The following is a 2,830-nucleotide window of genomic DNA, read 5'->3' on the forward strand; positions in this document are numbered from 1 at the left end:
CCGGGATCGGGGGCGGCCAGCAGCAGCTCCGAGGGCTTTTCCGGGCTAGCGACCGGTCAGGAGCTCGGACACCTGCTTTCAGCGCTGGACGTTAGACAAAAACATCCCTGAAACTCGCCTTAGCTCTACACCTGGAACAGGCTTGCCTCCTGGCCACCGTTTGCCGTAGCCAGCTGCTCTCCCTCCCCACACTTTGCACAACATACGGTAACTTCCGAAGTGAAGCCTAAAAACAATATAAGTAAAACCAGTATGAATACATTGCAATTATTTCCATGTTCCCCACCATCCATGCGTTACTAACTAGAAGAAAGAGAATACAACTATAACCCCAACATACTACATCAGATTTCAACCTGGATGTGTTTTCCTGCTCCTCCCTATAGAAGAGAGGTTTTCCTCAAGTTTTGGTGAAATATGGGAGAAAGATACATGCATTAAATACTCCCATAGAACTGGGATTATGGGTTATATTTGGACCAAGTAAGTTCTCAGCTAAAAATAGTAATTGTATAGATTTATTATTCATTATTCTCATAGTTATGCATGTTATAAGAATTTAATATGTGCATAATCTGGATTACAGGGGAAAAAATAATTTTTCTTGATTACTGACAAAATAAAACCTTACTGAAACCCTGGACTTGTGTTTGTTTTGTCTGGGGTTACCTGTCAGACAGTGGACTTTGGAATTAAGCTGAGCATCATGTACTTATGTAACTGCTAATATCTGTAACATTTGATAAAATCTGTTTACACTTGCATTTCTGTTTCCATTCCTTTCTATTAAAAGTGAACTTAGTCGTGTGATTCCAGATGAATAGCCATTTGATGCCTTGTAAACACATATATGAAGGTTACAGCAACTGGATGTAATTTTTTGTACAGAAAATTATATGGATGTCAATTTCTGTGTGAAGCAAACAAAAATATCAGACTAAAATGGGAGAAGTCTGACATTTTCCCCAGCAGAATGTTAAGTAATACTGCACCTCTCTTTAGCTACAAGTGAGTTTTGGCTGTTTCAATAATGTTCCATTGAACAGTGAATTCACAAGCTGCTAAAATGATTGAGAGTTTGTTCTTTTGAAAAAAATAGACAAGAAATAACTCATTAGTTATTTCATAGAAAGGCCTGGGTTGGAAGGGACCTTACAGATCATCTATTTCCAACACCCCTGCTGTGGACAGGGACACCTTTCACTAAACCAGGTTGCTCAGACCTCCATTCAACCTGGTCTTAAACACCTGCAGGGACGGGGCATTCACAACTTCTGTGGGCGCTCTGTTCCAGTATCTCACTTGCCTTACAGCAAAAAATAGTAAAACCCCCTATTTCTTCTGGTTTATGCGTTCATCTACACGTTACTGTATTTCTAAATGCAGTTAACTGGTAGTTTTCACCTTCTGCTTCAATGAGAGTTCTGTAACTTGCTCACAGGTCTTGATCTAACAAAGCCTTTACATTGCCTCACTCTTCAGTAGTGCAGAGTTCAAACACCACGAGAGCTCATAATTAAACAAAATACACATCACCGTCATAGTTATTAACAAACCATTAATTTTAATTCCAAGTAGCTCATACTCTTCAATTAGCCACCTGCATTTAAATTACTAAGAATTACATCACGTAAATTAGCTGGGTCATTTTCCTTGTGCTAAAGCTTTTGTTCCTATCCTCCTAAACCAAGAGAGCAGACTTTGTCATCTGCTTATATGTATTTGAGCATGGTGTCGAAACACTGGAGTTGAAAAAACAAAAGGAAAAAAAGGGGAATACCCGCACACTTGTGCGCTTGTCGCTTTAGGTAGGCGCCCTCTTGTGATACAGACCAGGAGGAGCAGCTGCTCCGCGTTTATAGAGCAACAGCAACAAGACACATCCAACAAACCAGGCGCAGGTGACTGCGGGGACCGAGGAGGGGGTGGGGAGTTTAATTTGTAGAGCTCTCTTCTGCTCAAAGGGCTAAGAAACTGTGTTAATTATAGTATGAGCAACAACTTCAGACAGGTGTGTAAGATTACTCTGTCAAAACGTCCAAAAGATCCTAATCAGGTTAGCTAAACTTACAGAAGCGGGACGGTCGCTACGTACTCTTCCCATGCCAATTAGCCGTCTGAGCTTAAAACTGTAAAACAGAAGAATCAGATAAGATTTCATAAACGGATTCAGTTGACCAGGTACAGGCTGGTTATAATTAAACATTGGAACAAACACACCGCGTACTTAACGCGCCTCTTCAATTTTTGTACACTCGCTACTAGTTATTTCAAGAAGGTAAATGGGAACCTGCCAGTCCCCGTGGCCGCCTGGGGGCAAAGGACAGCGACGGCGGCCGGGTCTCCCTGCTCCTGGGAAGCTTCCACCTGCTGAGGCTTTACGGGCAGTTCCTAGTAAAGTTGCAAAGCCTGGCCCAGATCTCCTGCTGGTGTAACTGGTTTTTCCCAAGTTGTGGGGGGGAAAAAATATCATATATATATATATGTATGTATGTATGTATGTATGTATGTTAGGTCTCTCTGAGTAACTTGTCTTTGTCCCTGTGATGCAGTTTTGGCCTACGCCCCCAGCCCTAGCAGTCTGCTGCTATTCCCTGAGGACCGTCCCACAACCACCTGTGCCCACAAACACGTCCCGATGAGCGAAGAACGCCCTCGCCCTCGCGGGAACACCGGAGAGGTACCCGGTTGTTCTCAACAGCCTCTGAGGGGCAGCGAAAAACAGCCCACGAATAAGCTCTTCCCAGCCCAGCAGTCTGGGTTCTGGCGGGCTGCCCCTCACAGGGGGATGCAGCAGGTGACAGACTCCGAGCTCGGATCCGCTCCATCG

The sequence above is a fragment of the Corvus brachyrhynchos genome, unplaced genomic scaffold (assembly GCF_000691975.1).
Source record: "Corvus brachyrhynchos isolate BGI_N302 unplaced genomic scaffold, ASM69197v1 scaffold80, whole genome shotgun sequence".
NCBI lineage: Eukaryota > Metazoa > Chordata > Aves > Passeriformes > Corvidae > Corvus > Corvus brachyrhynchos.